Source organism: Euprymna scolopes, chromosome 37, assembly GCF_053919585.1.
Source record: "Euprymna scolopes isolate OS-2025 chromosome 37, ASM5391958v1, whole genome shotgun sequence".
Lineage (NCBI taxonomy): Eukaryota > Metazoa > Mollusca > Cephalopoda > Sepiida > Sepiolidae > Euprymna > Euprymna scolopes.
In genome coordinates, this window is record NC_136518.1 from 51748400 (window position 1) to 51770121 (window position 21722).

At 32.5% G+C, this 21722-nt stretch overlaps 1 protein-coding gene and 2 pseudogenes across 1 annotated transcript in view; 2 read left to right on the forward strand and 1 right to left on the reverse strand.

Moving 5' to 3' along the window:
- LOC145261158 (atos homolog protein A-like) overlaps positions 1–21722 on the reverse strand; it is a 311376-nt gene that overhangs the window by 260666 nt on the left and 28988 nt on the right. The window lies entirely within an intron of this gene.
- On the forward strand, positions 9782–9908 carry LOC145261394 (U2 spliceosomal RNA; annotated as a pseudogene).
- LOC145261407 (U2 spliceosomal RNA) lies at positions 11948–12082 on the forward strand (annotated as a pseudogene).

Sequence of the window (21722 nt, forward strand, 5' to 3'; positions counted from 1 at the left end):
TTATAGTCTAAGAGCAAAAACAAAAAAACATGAAAGTACTCCTACGACATTCGCACGTCTCCTTAAATTCAGCGTGCTCCCTTTGCTGCTGAACACTCGACTTGCGCTTCTCCCCAATTTGTTCTTCTTAAAACGTAACTAATTCGTGTATATGCAAATTAATGCATTTTAAGCCACAACTGAATTAGGACTCCACTGAAACATGTATGCACATACGTAATCAATAATGTTTGTATAATAAACAGACGATATACAAGCTCTCTCCTGCATTAAGCACGCTTTAATAATCATGCGAGTTTCATTGGATTTTCATCTAGGAAACCAATCGATACAATCAATCGATATATTTAAATATATATTTCAGTAAAAATGTTGCTGCGCATAAACATTTTTTTAATATATGTATATAAACATTTGGCGCTTCTCTATTATACAAACGAAAAAAATATTGAAGTTTAAGTAAAACAAATGGTACCTACATAGTTACCGTGTCGTAAATAATAACACATCCAAAAATTACGGAAAACGATAAGGTAGAAAAATAATTGTTCATGAAAAACAGTTTTCGATAAAGTTTATATGGGGAGTAAATTTTGTTCGACATTTTGAATTACGGTAGTCATGTGACGTAGCGATAGCACTTAGTTATCTCCCGTTAACTTTTTTCTTCTTTTTTTTTAATAAGCGTAATATAGTGATTTCGCTTCTTTTCACGAATTTCTTTTTCATTAATAAAATTTTTTCTATCATAGTTGTTTCATAATTTTTGGATATGTTACTGTTTGAGACCTGACAATTACGTAGGTACCATTTCTTTTACTTGAAATTCAATATTTTGTTGTAGTTTGTATACTATAGAAGCCTCAATCATTTTTTTTTAATTGGTTTACAAACATTCTTATATGAAAAAAAAATCTGTTTTGGTATTTTTTACGACCTGCCCCCAACCACTCCATGTTAAGAACGGCTTTCGGAATAAACACCCCACCAACCTCCCCATGTTAAGAATGGCTTTCGGGGGTGTTTATTCCGAAAGCCGTTCTTAACATGTGGAGGTTGGGGTGTTTACAATACGCTGGGGCACGTCCTTCAAATTAACTTTTCTTTTTTTCTTTTTTTCTTTTTTACTTTTGACCTGTATTTCCGAGTCCTTCAAATTAACTCGCACCGTTTATTTCTGAGGAGTTTCCAAACCGGAACTTATTTGAATGAGTAAATACGCGATATCGCCTCAAAGAATCACAGTGAGAAAGTAATGTTTGGCTTGAATTAAAGTTTAAGAAAATAAAAGTCAAATATTATGAATCATTTGTGCTCTCCTAAAGCAAAAGGAAAATATCAAATTTTACATGTGCAACCCTGTTGTAATAAAGAACCGAACGTGCAGAAATAAAAAGAAATTTCATTAAATTTTTTTGTTGTTGTTTATTTTTTAAGTTCAACAAAAACCTGTAGTCATTCTGCTACCCTCCTCCTTCCTCCGTCTTTATTTTTTCCGCCGCCATTCCCCCTTCCCCAAGATTGTTTAATTAATAATAGAAGTGAATCACTTTTGCAGGTGTGGCAACAATGATACATACACAAAAAAGGTAAACTAAATAAATCATAGCAGAACAGTTACAGGTGATTCACAGTGAAAAAAATATCACGATTTAAAATAAACTAAGTGATGGGCTTTTAGTTCCCTCTCTCTCCGCAAGAACTGAGCCGTCAGAGTCGGAAAATGAAATTAAGTCAGCGCCCCCCCCCCCCCACCACCACCCGCCTCCGAGTAAGAGCATTCTAACCTACCTGGGCAGCCCTGTCGGCATTCTCCGGTAAATGCGCCCCAGGCGATTAGCAATAAATTAGCCCTTTTTCAAAAGACCGAAGGCAAAACTTGAGAGGATAGACCTAGAACTGCAGCTGCACAGAACTGAACTCCCACCGAAAAATCAACAAGGACCGAATCATTACAGGAATGGTCTAATCTCTGTTGATCGCCCCCCCCCAGATAAAAATATTAACCGGAAGTAATAGTGTAGAACTTCCACGATTGGTTAAAAAAATAAATAAATAAAATAAAAGGCGTGATGAAAAAACGATAGGTTAACGATTTTATTCACCCAACAAAAGAACTACAAAGAAACAACTCAAACAATACCTGTTCAAGACAGGTAAAATTCTATGAACAGAACAGTTTTATACCGTCTTATACAGATTATAATTAATATATGATGATACTAAACCTTATGTCTAGAATCTTTATTCCAACTTTGATCAAAATCCATTACATGATTTTGATTCTAGAAAATGTCTAAAATTTAATTTTTTCCCTACCGTTTGAGCTAATCCGACGGATACATCAGGAAGATTTAAAATTAAACCGATTTTAGCTATGATTGAACATATATACTGGAAGAATAAAATTAATTTACTGAACATAACAGTGTTACACCACTTTTACGTCCCTTTGAAAAAATTTGAATCAAGTTAAAATGCAACTAAGCCTTATGTTTAGAATCCTTATTTCAATTTTGATCAAAATCCACTACATGATTTTGATTCTAGCAAATATTTTAAACTTAAGCTTAAGCGGTCTTAAGAAATTGAAATTTAAGGAAACTTAATTAGTGTCTAGTATGGATCAAATTTACTGCAAATCTAATATATTTGAATTTTCAAATTAGAGGTTGTACCCGTTTTATTGCCCCCCCCCCCACAAAAAGAAAAAAAAAACACTTTAAAATACTCCGAGGAAACTTGAATTTGCAGATTATTTGTTAATTGATGTCTAATGTCTAGGATTTAAATATCACAAAAAAAAAAAAAAAAAAAAAAAAAAAACAGGAGCTGTCTGAATTTTAACAAAGGGCTTAAAATAGTGTTGGGACAATTGATTGGAATTAGAATCGCGAATCAGGACTTTGTGGTGTATCGGAATCAGAAGACTTTATGCCTATTTTCCGATGCCAAAAACGATTCCTGTAATTATCTTTTTATTTGATTTTGTTGAAAACAAAATCTTCCACTGCTGGTAGTAATGGTAGAATAATAAATATTTGTTTTTTTTTAAACTAACAGTAAAACTAAAATCTATAGATTTTCCTCACCTACATGTGTGCTTTTACTTTTTGAGAAAATATATGCACATTTAAAATGCGTTTTTACGATAAAATAACAATCTTAAAGTTAAATATTTAGAGATGTATAAAGAATCGAAATCTGAATTGGTAACTGCATTGGAATCAGGAAAAATATTGGAATCGTCCCATCACTAATATATATATATTTCCACAGTCAAACAACATCGCAGCCCACAAGAGCCAGGACAGACAACAAACCCAAAGTCAAAGACTCAAGTTTCGCCCTCATTTGGGCTCATCAGTTAGACATATCCGAATTCAGGATTCAAAACCCGAGCCTTCCAATCCTGAGTTGAGATATATTAGTGTTAAGACGATTAATTAGAATAGGGATCAAAACTTTTGATAGCGTTGGAATCTGTATCGGAATCGTAAAAAATTGTGTATATTTTCCGATGCCAAAAACGATTCCTGTAATTATCTTTTTATTTGATTTTGTTTAAAAGCAATATTTTCCACTGCTGGTAGTAAGAATTAAATAAATATTTATTTTTTGACTACAAGTAAAACTAAAATCAAGTGTGTTTTTACATTTGAAAAAAAAATATATGCACATTTAACATGTGTTTTTACGGTAATTGGGAAAAAATAAATTCATAGTTAAATATTTAGAGACTTATAAAGAATCGGAATCGGTAATTTAGTACGGAATCAGTAATTGTATCGGAATCGTCCCATCACTAGCTTCAACCTCCATTTTACAAAACTAAATTAAAATAAAATATAATCTCTATTACAATCCCTCAAGCACAGCAGCTGTGTTCCAAAATGTATAATAATCAGTTAATTAGTTTAGAAATGAATTCCCTACATAGAAATATATAAACATCTACCCATATCAAATCTATTCTATATATATATATATATATATATATATATATAAAAGACAAAATTGTGTGTGTGTGTGTGTGTGTGCCTCCCAAAAACTTTTCTCAGCCGCATCAGACTGGGTCAAGACTAGTACCGTCTGAAAGAGCGATGTCTCACTCGAATAATAGGTGAGAATTAGAAAAAACGGTCAGTATAGAAATAAACGTTTATAACAAGGAAGGGGCGGAAAAAATCTTTTTTTTTAATGACTTCTACAAGTATGCATGCATGTCAGGCATTCTTTCTTGAATTGGTTTAAATTAAAAAAAATAATAATAATAAAATAAAATAAAAACCCAACGTTATTTTGCTGACAGCGTCGTGGGGCAGTGGGTAACAAGGCCGGATCATAAGCTTCAATTTTCACGTTCGTAACGGTGGTCTATTTTTTTTTTTTTTTTTTGAAAGGTTTAACATTTAAACAGGGTTAAAAGCTTTTTATTTGCCATAACATTTTTCTTATTTCGAAGCTTACATAATATGACTTTTTTTTCCTTTTAAAACAAAAACTGAATTATTTTTAAGTTCGTTTCAACTGGTTTTTACGTACTTCTTTTTCTCGCCGATTACATTCATGTTTTTTTTTTGTTTGTTTTGTTTTTTTCACACTTCTCTCCACCCGGGCAACGCTAGTCTATAATATAAATCTCAAACGTCTATTAGTGTGTATGTTTATATGTCTCACTAAAACTTTCGACACACACGACCAACACTCATACAATTGGTAAAGTTTGAAAGCTCAGTATCTCAGTCAATACATATCCAAAAATATCCAAACATTAATTTTTTTTCACCATCAACTAGGCCGTTTTTTACAAGGAGGGGTCACATTTTTTCGTCGACATTTTTGCAAAGTCATAATAACGCCTTGCAATGACTAAGCTTAATTTGAACGGCGGCGACGTTGTATGTCATGGTGAGCACGGCGACTAAACCGTTTGCTTTTTTTTTGCATTTCCTTTTCCTCTTAACGTTACAGGTTCAAGCCTGCCTGCCTGCCTGCTTACTACTTTTTTTGCACTCGCACAGGTACTCACTGCTATTTTCGTTTTTTTTTCAGGGGGTAATATATAGGAAAAAAAAAAACGGTGCAATTTTACTATGGTGAATCTTCGAAAAAAAAAAAAATGCATTTCAGAGAAAAACATTATCACATACTTATGTGTCCTGTCGAAATTAGTATAAATTCCAAAAATTACGAAAAATGATCCAATAGAAAAATAATTATATGTAAAGACATAATTTTTAAAGTTGCGATTTTTCACTGAAAATTAACACTTTAGAAAATCGGAAAAAGGAGAAGATAACTGCATTCTATCGGTTAAGTTGCCCTGCGCAGAATTCAATGACACTATCTTTCAGGTCGGCCATCTTGCTTTTTCTCAATCTACTAGCACATCTTCTACGAGACAATTTTTTCGTAAATTTTGTGAGTTATACTAATTTCGACATGACACTTAAATATGAAATAATGTTTTTCCCCCAAAATGCCTTTTTGACGACGCACTATAGTAAAGTTGCACCAAAAAACCTTAAGGAAACAAACGTTGATTAACTCAGATTTAGTACAATAACGGATTTAGAGTAATCTGTTATTCTCGTACAGGATTTCCTTTACTCCACTTAGATGTGGAACGTTGAGAGTCAATCCTTAATACTTGTAGTGCACTCTTCTCCCACGCATAAGTGGGGAATATCAAAGCTGGTGTACTTCCTTTTTCTAAACAAACATTAAAAAAAAGTCTTGTTTCAAAACGTCAGGGAGCTTACAATACTTCGCTTATTTTATTTGACGGCATATCAACTCTTTGTAGTGTTAATGTTAAATTCAGTCGTTTCGTTAACAGCTTCAATCGAGGTTCCAATTTAACATCGTTTTGGCAACCTAGAGACTACCTTGAGAGCATCAGATCTTTCTTTGTCAGAAAAAAACATATGTTCCCGTTCTATCCTAGGTGGTGCATCCTCCCAGACATTATCTCCTTTTCGAAAAAAAATTTATCATCAGGCGCTTGGAATGTCCCTGTATGGGAATATTGTCAATGAATCCATGTACTTAAAAAGACCCTTTAGAGGAGTCCCACCCCGCTTTCCCATAAAACTTATGACCTTGTGTCACATCATTTGCTGCTGGGGATTTTTATTGTTGTTGTTAAGCATTATTGATTTTTGTATGAATCATATGATTATTGGTGGAATTAGTTTCCCAGATATCTTTAAATCCAATGGCAGCGGTCCAGGATGACTAAAACAATGCCGAATAAGAAAAGAACACATACAGCACCCAGTATTCCCAAATGGTCACCCATTTTAGTAGTGACTAGACTCAATGATGCTTAAATTTGGTGATCTAACAGGAACTAGTGTATTAGCCTGATTATACCATATATGAAATGATTGCCAGGCGAGAGATGAAGAATTTTACAAGAGGTTTTAGAATTGGTTGATGGAGTTCATGACCGGAATTTATTGACAGTAAATTTTAAGATAACCATGTTGCAATTTGCAGGAAGCAGTTCCATGGTAATCTGTTCAGACAGGAAGGCCTTACAAAGAAGCTCTGTTCATGAAAATTCTACCTAATACTAGGCAGGCACAAAGAGAGAGAATGATAGTAAACGATAGATTATATTTAATTGGAAGACTAGATAGCGACACACACCTAGGAGTAATATCAACTAAGAGGAGAGGGAATGGGGGGGGTGATTCAATACTCCACAAAGCAATATTGTTTTTAAATATATCAGCATTGCCATACACAACGGCGTTTAATGCATTCTCCAAAGGCAACAAATATTTCACATCCAGGAAATCACCTTTCTCATACCAAGCATACAAGACAGAAATCTGTCTTCGATAATCAGCCTGACAAAGATTTGGCCATTGTTGTGAACCTTTTTTTCTAGCGAGCTTTGGTATTCATTCTATTCAACTAGGATGTCTGCTCTCCCAGGGCTTACCTTTCTTGCTTTGGAAAATAGTTAGTTTATAGCTAACTGCCTGAGGCATCCTTGCTATGAAAAGCTAACAAGACTGCTCAGGCAATTTTTAAGAGGTTAAAAGCAAATGATCTCTTATGCACTAGTCTAATCGCTCTACTTTCAAGCCTTGTGCCACATCTTGTCATAGTAGGAGGGAAGTAAATACACTCATCCAGGAAGTGCCTTTGTGATACGATGAACTTTCCCCCAAATGATTCAGAAAAAGAGGAAAAGCTATGACAAAAAGAGGAATGGGGAAAGTGGTTTATCAAGGCACACAAAGATCATCTAAAATAGGATTGTTAATCAAGGTATGACGGCGACCGAGATAAAAGACCGGATATAAAGGCCACTAGAGTAAGTTTACAGATAGTTTAGGAGAGGGATTGAGTTTTACAGACACTCTTGAGTTGACAGTTTACAGTCCGGAACAGCACACAACAGCTGGCGGATCAGAGGTTCCCCCCAAAAAAGATATTGGAGTCAAAGCGGGGCGAGAATAGATGAGATTGAAAAGAAAACAATGAGGACTAACACGAGCAGGCACTTAGTGATTGATAACATTTGAGGTTCCTTTTTCTATGCTACAGGATGGTATTGCACAAACACATACACATATAACTCAACTGACTTGCATAAAGAACTAGTCTTGTGTAGTTTTATTAGAGCAGGGCCAAAAAAGTGATCATCGAGTCACACCTTAAATGACCATTGATAACTAGATGCTGATCCAACCTGGATTTTTAGATGCATTCACGCACAAAAAGCGCCTGTCCATTCGTCCATCACGTTTTTGTTTAGAATACTATTTCCAGCATTAAACACAGACTGAATGGCTGCATCTTAAAAATATCTGTTCTTATTTGGAAATCCAAGACTGTTACCTTTGCATTATGATCAAAGTGTAGATTCGGTTTGGTTTATGCCATTCATGGGTTATTTAATGCCGAATGAAGTTGTCAAATAGAATCCCAACGTAAGATAATTATTTTATAATCTTTTGAAAGAAAATGCATAAATAAAAGTCGTGAAAAATAAAATAAATGAGAAAAAATTTTTTTTCAAGATTGCAACTTCTTTGGTGAAGTTTAAGATTTTGGTTGGTTTTGTGTCTTTAAACAAGTTCTTTGGATTTTTTTTAGAGTTATAGTATTTCCTTCGGTTTTGTTGCAAATTCTGTTCTTAACATATGAGCATTGAAGAGTTTACCTTCCAATAAATGTGAGGAATATACGCAAGTCCTATACAGAGTCTGGCTACTACTACAACCTCTTCTTATCTGGAACCCATCTCGGTTTAGCAAGTTGTAGGAGCAAATCCTTTCCTCCATTTATTTATTTTTTTTTTTTGGCTAATAGAGTCCTCACTTATTCTTGCTCTTAGCTTCCTTAGTTTGCTTCTTTTTTCTATTTTTTCTTTGAAATGTTGAAAAAGACAGCATCCACTCCTTAACTATATCCCCATTTCTTTTGCTTCCGCTCATCCCACTCAAAGATTGACCTGCTTGTTTTCGATTCTAAAAAAACCGGAAAACGGAAAAGAGTGGGTGGTCTACTCTTAGAAATTGTTCCAATTGGTTTGACTAATTTTACCCTTGTTTTATTTAGATCCTTTGCTTTTTCTTTGGGCGTCTTCTTTTTCATCATCCCATTTCCAGACTTTACCAATGAAACTAAATATCCTGTAAATTGATTTTAAAACATTTAGCAATAGTTCTAAGTGGTACAGTCCACAGAGTAAATGTGGTATTTTGGTAAAAGTGAAATGGGTAAATGGGTGAAGAACGAAAGAAACAGTGTTTGGTTCAAAATGCATTTAAGAGTAGGAATAGGCAAACGGCAACCACGATGGTGACCTTGTCATTACTTTGTAACTTCGATATTTTTTTTTATTTGCGAATAAATGATTCAAGGCGTAGTATCTGTTTTGTCCTTTGTCAAAATTTCTTCTTGATTGAGGCGATTTTTATTTTTGTCTATTCAGAGTGCTTCTTTTTGTCGAGGAGTGGATTTTCTTTTTAATCGCGTGCAAGCAACTCTATAAGTCACTCTGTCGGTCGGTCGGTCAGTCTGTCTGTCCGTCCGTAACACTTTTGTGCTTGGTCTTTTTGGTCAAGATCAAAGGTCTGTTGATAATAGACGCTGTTCTTAGCTTTTTAAGCTTTCCTTGGCCTTTTGGCTAAGATCAAATAAGATTCTAGCTAAGAGAAACTTTTGTTTAGTTCTAGAGTGACAAGGATGACCAACGACCCCCATCTGCCCCCCCCCCTTTGAGTTGGCCTTGTGACTAAGTTTTTTGTTCATGTTCTTTTTTTGCCTGAATAAAAGATTTAATATCTCAAAGTGTAGTATCTGTTCCGGCAAATACTGCAAGCAAAGACCATATGTGGGGGCAACCCCACATACAAGACCTTGGTCAATGTAGGAGAAACCCTTCATACCAATTGTAACTATCAAGCTTCCCTACCCCCGGGGAGTTGGTCCCCATTTCCCCTTCACTCCTCACATTAAAAATCGGCCTTGTGCCTAATTTGCTCGGTGGGGAAGCAAATAAATACCCTTTTCTTGGTCTTTTGGCCAAGATCAAAGTGTAGTATCTGTTCCGACAGATACTGCAAGCAAAGACCATATGTGGGGGCAGCCAGCCCCACATATAAGACCTTGGTCAATGTAGGGGCACCCTTTCATACCAATTGTCACTATCCAGCTCCCCTACTCCCCGGGGAGTTGGTCCCCATTTCCCCGTCACTCCTCACATTGAAAATTGGCCTTCTGCCTAATTTGCTCGGTGGGGGAGCAAATAAATACCCTTTTTTTGGCCTTTTGGCCAAGATCAAAGTGTAGTACCTGTTCTTACTACATGCTGTACTTATTGTGATATAAAGTGGGGGATCACTTTTCTGTATTAATTTAATATAAAATGATCACCCACTTTACAACCAGTCAGTCTCAAAGCCATTCAAGTCATTCTCCAGATCATTCAAGTTGTTTTTGAAGGATTCCAGTTATTTTTTAAGCATTCAAGTCATTCTTAAGGTCATTCAATTCATCCTTAAGTTCATTAAAGTCATTCTAAGTCATTTACTTTTTATTTATTTAAGTCATTTCAGCCCATTTTTCGATCATTTTAGTTTATCTGTAGAATTTCATGTCAATCCTACATTCACGCATTCATTCATTACACGAGAGCACGCGACTAATGGCTATCGGCCTTGTTCTTTAGAACCCGACTTTGGGTCTAACTATGCCCTCGTAAGGAGACAAGCAGAAATGAGCAAATGTAAGTAGTCTGTTTTATTGTTAAAATTTTTTCATTTTGGGGAAGAACAAAATCATTTTAAACGTTTACATGAAGAAAATGCCGTAATTATCAAGAAAAGATAACTCGATCGGACGAAGTCACAATTAAGTCTCCCAAAATGGCTGCGCGAAAACTATGGACATATGAAAATGTGATAAATGTAAACACTAATGTAAACGGAGAGCGATTAAAAAAAAAAATTTTTTTAAATAAAAAAATTGAGAACAGTTTATGGAGTGCTGAAATAACGTTATTTAGAAAGCTATTCTTAACAGGAATTAGAGCGGGTAATATCCCTTGGCGTCCCATCTCGCAGCTAAAAATTGCCAATAAAATTTGATTTTCTTCTGTAAAAAAATAAATTAAATAAAAAATATACTTGATCAAATAAAGCAAATTTTTTATGGGAACTTCATTCCATAGCGGGCGCGCACCGCGCGCACATCATATTTTATCTTCGTTTTTTAATCTTTGCTAAACTGCAGAAGCACCAAAATAATTTCTAATTTTTTGAGAAAATATACGCAACGACACTGATTATACTATAGTATTAATTTTATTGTTTTAGTTTTTTTTCTTCCTGTCAGATTATTTTATGTGTGTGTGTTGTGAAAAGATTACAGATTATTTCAAATATAGTTTTAAAAGCTTTAAAGTTAATTCCACACATAGTTTAAAAACCACACCTTCAGTGAAAAGAAACAAACAAAACAAAAAAAAAAAAAAAATGGAGTTTGACCATTATAGAAAAGGTTCATTTCATTTATATTTTAGAGTGAAAAATGAGGTTCGACATTACTACAAGACAAATTATTTAAACGATGTTTTAGTTGAAAAACTTGAATAAAAATTACACATAAAAAAGAAAGGTACTTGTATGGTTTAATCAATACATTAAAAAAATGAAAATATTGAAAAAAAGTTATATTGACGTACCAGTTATGGAGTGAAGTTCTCCGAAAAAACATTTCACTTAGTTTGATCAAGTATTTTTTTTTTTTTTTACAGCAGAAAGATATTGAGTAAGCTGAAGGTAGCCATGTTTGGATTTTTAGACCACAAGGAAGGGAGGGGCGCCACGGGGAGATAACTCAGTCTAAAGCGCCGACACCTTCTCCCCATGTTAAATAATTACTTTTCTGCCTTCCTCGTGGTCTAAAAATTGAAATATGGCTACCTTTTGCTCGGTGTCATAAATTGTTTTTCCGCTGTGAAAAAAAAAAAAAAAAAAAAAAAAAAAAAATTATTAATCAAATTAAGTAATTTTTTTTTCGGAGAACTTAAATCCATAACGGGTAACTTTTCAATATTTTCATTTTTTTTTTTTTTTAATGTCCTAATTAAGCAAATACCAAAAAAAAAAAAAAAAAAAAAAAAAAAAAAAACTTTTTATGATGTGCGTACTCGTTACTGAATGAATATGTCATATTTTTTTTTAATCACGTAATTTGTCTAAAAATAATATCAATGATCAATTTATGTTATTTTTGGAATATGGCATTTTCGTTTTGTGACGAGTATGTGTATTATAAACAGTTTTCATTTTTTTTTTTTTTTTTTTTTTTACTAAGTGCAATTCTAAAGAAGCACACGCACACAAAAAAATGGTGCTTATGCATTTTTGTTATCGCGCTATTTTCAAATAGTTTTTTCAAGTTACATTCAAGTTTTACCCTTTTCTTGGCCTTTTGGCCAAGATCAAAGTGTAGTATCTGGTCTTCAGATGCTGCACTTCCATTTCTTGGTCTCTTTCAGTGGAGGATCAATCCTTCACGACTGAGACAATTTTTTATTTTTGTACCTTTTCTCCACGTTAAAAAACGACCCTGGTGTCTAACTCTGTCGCGTGGGGAGGCATAGTAAATAGGTACATTCAAGTTTCACGATATCTTTTTTATTATTATTATTAAATTGTTAGGTGGAAGCACGAACGGTTTTCAAAATAACGTTATTATTTCAGCACGGTAACAAAAGTGCATAAGCAGCAAAAAAATTTTTAAAAATACGAGTTTCATCGTACACGCAAAACGCCAAAATGAAAATCTGACCGGAAACATGACACTATAGTGACAGAAATTTGGTACGTTTGCATTACACGGACAGCACCATTTTTGTGCGTCGTTTCACAAAACTGTCTCCATTCAAATTATTTATCCATTTATAAATTAAAACTACTATATTGTTTGTTAGCCCTCAACAGGTTCCACAAAAAATAAATAAATAAATAAATAAATAAATAAATAAAACTACATTTTGTTTACAGTGATAATTTTACTTTATATTAAAAAATGTTTCGGAAAAAACAGCAACAAAAAATCCAATGTTGCTTAAATTCAAAAATTGTTTTAGCAAAAGTATATTTTCTTACGCAGACTTTTTAATAAATGTTTTTACGTACATTTTTATACAAATAAATGTTTTGGTTTTCAAATTTTTTGTGTTCGGAAAAAAAATCTTGTTATTTATTTGCGGTGTTATTTGACCAAGAAGAGTTATCGCCCCCTAACAATGGCGCCGTTCGTTTAATGCAGAAGTGCCCAAAATTTCTCTAGATAAGGACAAAAAATACTGGGGGGGGGGGGCTATACAAAATTAAAGAAAAACATTTTACCTTAATTTTTGGATGAAAAGTTTTCGTTAAATAAATAAATAAATATATATTTTTAAGAGAATGATTCCTTTTCTTTAGAAAAACAAACTTCAGTTACCGTTTACGTTTCTCTTGAGCTACCCTTTTTCTGGACTTATAAAAACGAGTTTGTTTTGTTTTGTTTTTTGTTTTTGTTTTTGTTTTGTTTTGTTGCATCGTTTTCATTTATACGATGTAATTCACGACTTTGCGTTTTCAATGTTATCGTTATCAGTATCTTGTTTTACTAAAATATTGTCCAAATAAAAAGAAATTGCTAAGGAGTAATGTCGAAACTGATTTCACTAAATAATTTGAGTAACAGAAACAGGAACAAACTTTTGATGTAAAATAACTTCTACACAAGGGACTGCTTCCTGCTGATTACAACTTGATCGTATTCAAATTCAACAAGTCAACAAATAACGCACTAACGCAATGTCGCAGTTCAAACCAATGACCAATTTTAGTACTCTCGTAATGTTCCTTATTAACTCTTAACCCTGAATGGCTCTAGGCCTTAATAAGTGCTGACCCAATAATAAAATAAAGTAATTAAACAAAACGGAAGACCTGAAGAATCTTGCCCCTCCTCTCTATTTTTTTTTCTCCCCATCTTTTTTGCAATGTTTTAACGGACTATTATCGAATGGACATTAGTCTACCAAATTATAAAAAATAAACTAAAATAAAGATAATAATTAAATATTTGTACTGGTGTTGGGGCTCAATTTCTAATGCAACGTAAATCGATCATTCATTTTAGAACAACTCGGCGTTTTCAGGCTAAATTTCGCAAATTTAGCCTTTTAAAAAGCAGTTTAGCCGTTTTTAAATATGGTTAAAAAAATTTAAAAAAAAAAAAAAGCAAAAAAGGCTAAATTCGCGAAATTTGGTCTAAAAACATCGAGCGGTTCTAAAATTGGTGATCGATTTACTAGAACGTTGCATTCGAAACTGAGCACCCCATACAAACATTTAAATATTGCGTTTATTGTTCATTTATTTTTAATAATCTGATAGACTAGCGTCTACTCGATAATAATCCGCTGAAAAAATTAAAAACGAAAATAAAATAAAAAAATAGAGGGGGAGAGATTCTTCAGGTCTGCTAACAAAACTAAGGCAACCATGACATTCTAAAAAGTTTTTCAATGTATAGAATTTCTTTTTCACAGCTGTTTTTTTAAGGTCACCTATTTTTATTATACCAAACAAACAAACAAATGAATAGAAATTGTTTGCCCTCATTTATTAATCGGCATTCGAGACGTATTTTAATTTTATATCTACACTACTTTTGAAAAGTTTTTGCCTACATTAAAAGCTGACCTTCAGTCTGTTATTCCATGGCGAGCCAAGTAAATAAAGACCAATTCTTTTATCCATGAAAATAACTTTGACGCTTCTACACTATAGGGTGACCAAAAAAAAAAAAAAAAAAAAAAAAAAACGGGCTCCAACTCTAATTAGGCCCCATTTTTTAGTTTTGTTCGAATGAAATGAAACTTTGATCATAACTAGTTTATTATATTCAAAACATAACATCAAAACACTAGGGTCTTTGGCCTTTTTTTTCCGTTGACTGTAAAATGCTCAGAAAAAAACAATTGAATGTCCTGTTTTTTTTTTTGGGGGGGGGTCACCCTGTATTAGGACAAAATTTTGTAGTCGATAAATGGAGTTTTCAGATTTAAAAAACAAAAAAACAATGGTTTCTACTGATTTTTTTTGTTGTTGTTGTTAATTCTAACAACTTACAACAGTAGCTTCAAAATTATGCAGTCGAAATTACCTGAATATTACTGAATTATTAAAAAAAAAAACAATTTTAATCGTGTTAGCAGGTGAAAAATTGCGTACATTTTGTTTGAATAGAAACGGAAGATTACCTCCCTTTTGAACTCTCCTGTGTTTTACGATCGTTTTCTTCAAATTCTATTTTATCTTCTTTAATAAATAATTTTCTACCTTATCGATTTTCGTAATTGTTGTATATAATCATCTTAAAAATACGAGGAATACGTAGATACCATTGTTTTCATGTGAAATTCAGTTTTACGATTTCCGAAATTTCGTCCTAATAGTGTAGAAGCGAAGCGCAATAACTTTAAATCAAAATCTAACTGTAAGTAGAGTTTTCTTTCGCCATGGATCATCGTGAACTGACTTGGCTTAAACAACGTATCTTCATCAAGACGCATTGAACCTGTTCTCGGCCTGACAAGCCATCAGGACATTTGATGATACTTCCTAATATTTCGGCTGGAGATCTTTTATTCTCGGCCCCCAAATCAACAGAGATTATACCATTCCTGTAATGATCCAATAATCCTTGTTGATTTTGCGGTGAGAGTTTAGTTCTGTTCAGTTCTAAGAGGTCCACCCTCCCAGGCCTTGCCTTCTCTCTTTGAGAAGGGGTTAGTTTATTGCTAATCGGGAAATGCCGATGGAGCTGTCCAGAAACTTTCTGCAGGTCAAAGTGCCTCTCTTCGGGGTTGCTGACTTCTCAATCCTACTTTCCGAACCTGGTGTCTTGAGTTATTGCAGTGTGAGAGAACTACAACTCTTCCAATATTTTCAAAAGGACATTTTAAATAATTACATATATTTTTGATGAATAAATTATAATTTTTTTTTATTTGTTATATAAAAATAGGTTTGTTTTTGTTTTTAATTTAAGAAATATTTATTTTTGAATTTGTTATCGTCACTTTTAATGAGCCAAACACGAGTAAATAAAATAAAAAAATGATGGCGAATTTTTTTTTTTTTTTAGATGGTCGTGAATTACACAGGCTTAACATATCTATAATATAAAGCTGAATGTCTGTGTGTGCGTCTGGTCACGAATAAGCTCCTATATGGTTGACTATTTAAAAAAAAAACTGATTACATATAATGATAGAAGATGTATTGAGACACAGGAATGGGTATGTTTGATCTGGCAGAACGGTGGTTCATTAAAATTATGGCGTCTGCATTCGCGCCTGGTCCACAAAGTATGGAAATAAAAAATTTTAAAATTACAAAAAACGTTTACAAGTGTTTTTGATATAGATGTACATAAGAATACTTTGATAAGTATATTTTAACTTAAATAGGGATGGTATAATAAAATTGTGGGCTCTGCGTTCGCGCATGGCCTCCATAGAATGGAAATAGGCACAAACTTTAATAAAGACTTTTCATATCTATCTGCGTAAGTATACTTTGATAATTATGTTTCAATTTGAAGAAATATGGTATAATAAAATTATGGGGTGTTCGTTCGCCCCTGACCTCCATAGAATTGAAATATGTCACAAAGTTTAACAAGGTTTTTTAATATAGATCCACAGAATATTGTGATAAGTGCTTCAGTGTAAACAGGTATGGTATAATAAATTATGGGGTTTATCTATTTTATTTTTACTTTCATCATATTTTGCTTTGGTTTTGATACCCCCAAATTCAACCCAAATTTACAACCTTTCCTTTTCATAACCTATCATACTTTAATAAATCAGAGTCCATTTTCTGTTGGCTGTTTTTGAACCCAGTCAACGACGGGTACTTTTGCTAGTATATCTATAAAAGTGAAAATGTGTGTGTGTGTGTGTGTGTGTGTGTGTGTGTGTGTGTGTGTGTGTACCAAATAAGTGTCAATTTTCAGCCTAGAAACTCGAGATTTGACATAAGGGGTACTGAGATTTGGGAAAATCTTATTCGGTTTTCGGACAGAAATTTGGCTGTTAAGGGGTCAAAGTTCAACGATTTGACCTTTGAAATCTCTACCAAACTCCTCTGCCAATTTTGGGTCTAAACACTTGAAATTTTAAATGTAGGTTACTTGGACATGGATCAAACGTTTTAATTTGATTTGAGCCCAAAAAATAAATGTTAAGGGGTCAAAATTGAGGTCAAAGTTTTAAAAAAATTGACCCCTGCTACCAAATTACTCAGACAATTTCTAGTCTAAAATTTGAAATTTTACATAAAGGGTATTCAGATTTAGGGCAAGCTTTTTAATCGGTTTGGGTTGAAAATTTGAGCTGCGAAGAGGTTAAACTTCAAAAGATTTGACTTTTTTTGTGTCTAGCTAACTACTCAGCCAATTTAGAGTCTAAACATTTGAAATTTATATATAACGGGTATTCAGACATGCGGCAAGAATTTTAATCAGTTTTGGGGCAAAAATTTGGCTGCCAAAAGGTCAAAGTTGAAAGAGTTGACTTTTGCAGATTCTATGAAATTCCTCCACCAATTTTGGGTCTAAACACTTGAAATTTTAGATGTAGGTAACTTGGACATGGGTAGAACTTTGTATTATGATTTGAGACCAAAATAATAAATGTTAAAGGGTCAAAATTGGGATCAAAGTTTTAAAAAATTGACCTCTGCGGTCTCTATGAAGTTACTTAGACAATTTTTGGTCTAAACATTTGAAATCTTACATGAAGTGTATTCACATGTAAGGCAAGTTATGAACAGTACATAGGGCCCGAGCAAAGTCGGGCTGAACTGCTAGTATATCTATAAATATATATATATATATAGCGTCCCTTCCACTAAAAAATGAAAGAAAAGGATTAATTCAAAGTTCGGGGTGCCAGTCGCTTAAGATTAATGGTATAGTAAGTCTCTTTGCTTTCTAACTATTTTTAAAGAATGAAACACCAACAGAACATGGGTCAGCCAGATTACATTTTTACTGTAATCGAAAAAAAAAAAAAAAAAAGGGCGGGGGGGGGGGGCTAATAGACAAATAGATTAAAAAAGTTGTCAAAAAACAAATATATAACAAATAAATGTTATCAAAGGCAAGATAAGTTACTTTTCTACTTAACTGGATACTTTTTAGTGTTTTTATTTAATGTAACATGTTTATCCAGCTCGAAAAACATACCGATGTATTGGAAAATTAAAAATGGCGCCCCCCTCTCTCTTGAACTCGGTAAGTTTGGGAAAATTAGTTAAAAATTAAAAAAAAAATATACAAAATATTGTTAGAAACTCGCTCAATATGTTACCGTGACATAGGCTGACATATATTCGGTGGGTTTCTAACAGTATTTTGTATAGTTTTTTTTTTTATTTTAACTCATTTTCCCAAACTTACCGTGTTCAAGAGAGAGTCGGGCACCATTTTAAATTTTCCAATACATCAGTAAACACTGTATGTTTTTCGAGCTGAATAAACATGTTACATTAAATAAAAACACTAAAAAAGTATCGAGTTCAGTAGAAAAGTAACTTTAACATTTATTCGTTATATATTTGTTTTTTTTTTTTGACAACTTTTTCGAATCTATGTGTATAGTAATACCCCCCCCCCTAAAAAAAAACAAAAAATCTTTAAAGCAGTTTCAGAACTTTAGAGCTATGCTGGTCGACAATTTTTTTCTTGCGTTTGGTAACAGAAATTTGTTTGTTTATTTTGGTACCCTCCTTATTATTTCTGCTCTGTTAATTATATCATATGAATTAATTATGCCATATGGCTTAACAATGCTTGTCAATAGAAAGGTGTCAATCAGCGATTAAAACGTTACTAATACTAAAATTAAAGACAATAAATTACAGGACCAACACCCAATTTCATCCAAAATCTGAAGTGGATTATCTCCAATGCTAACACGAACGCAACACAACTTTAATGAGCTTAATATGGCTTGAAAAATAAAACTTTGGCAAATTTGAGTCCTTATTTATTTGCCTTTTCACGAGGACAGACTTATTTGACATTAGATGAGTATATCATGAAGAAATCTTCTCCCCCACCACAAGGGCACTCTGAATTGGGACGAAAATAAAAATTGCCTCCGACTAAATGGATTTCTCCTTCATTGAACGTAGGACAGAAAATACCAAGTGTAGTATCGAAACCGATACTACACTTGATCTTCTAGACAAACAGAAAAGGTTAAATTCAAAAATTCGGTACACAAAGTTAAGACGCTGTAATTGGACTTTTTAGCTATATATGGAATGGAAGTCACTAAGCATGAAACGAAATACGGAATCATATGGATACATTTCGTTTTATATTTCTATAACAAAAACATTTTATATTCAAAATATATTCATATGGAAATATTTTGTTTCAAAAAAGTAATTTAAACTTTCATAGTTTATATATATATATATATATATATATATATATATATATATATATATATATATATATATATATACATATATATATAATATTTAAAATATATTCATACAGAAATAATTTGAAAAATACGCATCGGCTCCGATGTTGTACCATGTTCAAGATAGCGCTTATTCTGAAAAGGAAAACATTTTGGCATGTGTGGCCTTCTTTTTTATTTTGGCTTCAACTTTGCACTTTTCGAATTATTTTATTACGTTTGTGGAAGGGGTGGGCGGAGATTATAGTTATAGGTAATCATTAACAGGAAAATTGGTGCAAGTCCAGATTAGCACTTGTGGCGATGAACAAAAATCAATCACAGAATGTCGGTGTTTTCTCTCATATCGAAACACTAGGTGTGTCAGAAACTGACCTTACGAATGCGTGAAAAAATATTGAATAATTCGACCCCCTGTCTTTCCAAGCTTATAACTACCCGAAAAATGTAATTCAAACCCTAATTTTTTTTTTTCAATTAAAGGAGGAAGGACCAAATTTTAAAAAAAAATAACAGGTTTAATAGCAAATTATGCAATATTTGTTTTTTTTTTTAAATCGGTTTTCTTTAAAAGATTTGAAGAAAATAAACGAAATTTAACTTAGGTCGATTATAAAAAATTAATATAAATTCCAAAAAAACACCTTTAAAAATTACTAATCAATGTGTAGTTGCATTTTTCGTTGTTAAGAATTTATCCATATTTATATTTTAAAAAACATTTATTTTTTAAATAAAATAATTTTTTTAAACGCCTATTTGAAAAACCCGCCATGATGCAAACGTTTTACGTTTTTTATTTAAAACCGGAAATAGTTTTTTTTTTTATTATTGTTTTGAATCATGGGTGAACAGAAGGAAGTAAAAACCACACGTTCGCGTTAGCCGTCGACCTTTGCGCGTAAAGAAATTTGTGCCTCCATACCTGAAAACTAGTCACATTTTATTTATAATTTTTTGCCTTAAAAAAAAAAATTTTTTAATTTAAAAAAAAGAATTCAAGAATTGTTTTTTTTTCTTTTCTCAAAAAATACACGAGTTTTTGATTTAATATATTTAATTTTCACTTTATGGAGTGAATTTTTTTTTTTAATATCTAAAAAACAAACAAAACATTGAATGAAATAGAAATAATAATTTTCGTAATAAAACGAAACTTTCTGTACAATATAAGAAGATTATAAGGTTTAATTAAAAAAAAAAAAAAAAACACAACGCGGTTTAAAAAAAAAAAGGTTTTAAACTTCGGACTTTACAGGTAAATTTCTAATAAACACTTTTTTTTTGTTTTAAATTTGAATAAATTATTTATTGATCTTTTATCTCCAATTTGTGATATATAAAACTTTGGTGAGTAAATTAATTATTTAAATTTTAATAGACATTTCAAAATGGAGAGGGTGAATTTAAAAAAAAAAACGTTTGTCTAAAATATTATATTCGGTTTATTGGAAAGAGCATAAAATTTCACATTGACCATGAAAATATCGTAAAAATTTAACCAATAGAAAAATTTTGATAGATTTTTAAAATTTAAAAATTGAAAAATATTTAACTCGTAAAATTCAATTGATTTCATTACGTAAAAAAAAAAAAAAAAAATGGCTGCATGGACGCTGGCCGGCACTTTGTAAACACATTTTAAAAAAATAATATTTCTATTACTTCTTATACAACTTTAATAGTTTATTTTGGAAGTATAATCCATAAAGAAAATAAACAACCTACTTTAAAAAGAGAAATTACGAGTTTTTTTTTTTTTTATATTTTATTCGCAGTTTCGTGTTAGGGGTGTCAAAAATTCCCCAAAAAATTCTGATACACCTATCGAAACACAGTGAAATTTTATTTGGTGCTAGTCCACTTATTGATCCGTGCTGATCATTATCGTTATCATTTAGAAAGGCATTCTTAACATGATGACGGGAGGGTGTTGTTGTGTACCTATTCTGTACTTTCACCTAACAATTTAATAAAAGTAGATATCGTAAAACTTTAATTAAACTTGAAAATACAATTTTTAAAAAAGCGCGGATCAATAAGTGCACTAGCACCAAATAAACTTTCACTGTGTTTACTGTTTCGATATGAGAAAAAACATTCCGAGAGAGGTAGGTACACGATAAAGCTTTTTGTTTACTTTTGGTTATCGCCACAAGTGCTAATCTGGACTTGCGCCCATTTTCCTGGGTATTATTTTACTTTAAGGCCCGTCTCACGTTCGTATATAACAAAATATTTTTTGTGGGTGGCCAGAAAGTGGGTGCTCATTTTTAGTTAAATTTGCATGGAAAAGTGATCACCCACTTTTCGAAAAGTAATTTCTTCATATCACGAAAACTATTTTTTGCGACGGAAACGGTTTGCAGATTCGTTTTTAGCACACCGAAATCTACAAAAAAAATATTTTGTTCTATACGAACGGGAGACGGGCCTTAATGTAAAATTTTACCTTTTCCTGTTAATAATTACCTACAATCTCTGGCAAAAATAAATAAATAAAAATAAAAGAATATCCATAAAAAATAAAAAACATAAAATAATCCGAAAAGCGCAAAGTTCACCCCCCCTCCAAAAAAAAAAAAAGGCCACACACGCCAAAATTCTTTCCTTTTCAGAATAATAAGCGCTCCCTCGAACATTACGGCTACAACATCGAAGCCACTGCGTATTTCGCTAT